Here is a 636-nt window from a genome sequence, read left to right as displayed (position 1 = left end):
CAGTGACTGAAACTATGCTGCACGGTATGGTGTGGAACACGGCCTGCTCAGGTTTGTGCATTTTCACTGTAGTCCGGTGTGTTTCGTGTTCCGTGTAAACGTGAAAGTCGTCCTGTTTCGAGCAATGGGTGAAATCATTTAGCAAAGCAAGAATGGAAATTCCCCTAATGTCAAGCAGCTCATGGTTATTTGACCAAATCATAAGCGAACCCATATTCTCACGCACTCACAGATACATTTGTAGCTGCAAAGAGTCTGAGAATATAGACTCAGCTTACCATTGACTTTTGCCTGGATTGATGGGCTATCTATATCTGCTGCGAAATTGACATTGTAGCGGGGCACATCCCAGCAGCTGTGCGAGTCCGAGAGGAATCATGGAACCCTTTTCATGTGACTTTGCATCTATTGTTATGCAGGAGCACAATTGGAAATACAAGAAAATAAGGCGGCGCGGCGGCTGGTAGTTTGGCCGAGCGGTCTAAGGCGCTGGATCCAGGTTCCAGTCTCGAAAGGGGCGTGGGTTCGAATCCCACCACTGCCAATTCTGCTAATCAACTCCAACGCTGCAGCTTGTTAAAATGCTGTTTCGGTGCCCACTGTTTATTGATGTTGAAAACAAAAGTAAAATGGGTT

At 46.5% G+C, this 636-nt stretch overlaps 1 non-coding gene across 1 annotated transcript; it reads left to right on the top strand.

The window, feature by feature from the left end:
- Positions 1-462: 462 nt before the first annotated feature.
- On the top strand, positions 463-544 carry trnal-cag. The gene has a single exon. It is a non-coding gene; the product is annotated as a tRNA-Leu (tRNA).
- The last annotated feature ends 92 nt before the right edge of the window (positions 545-636 follow it).

The sequence above is a fragment of the Chiloscyllium plagiosum genome, unplaced genomic scaffold, assembly GCF_004010195.1.
Source record: "Chiloscyllium plagiosum isolate BGI_BamShark_2017 unplaced genomic scaffold, ASM401019v2 scaf_46449, whole genome shotgun sequence".
Lineage (NCBI taxonomy): Eukaryota > Metazoa > Chordata > Chondrichthyes > Orectolobiformes > Hemiscylliidae > Chiloscyllium > Chiloscyllium plagiosum.
This window is presented reverse-complemented; position numbering and strand designations above follow the sequence as displayed.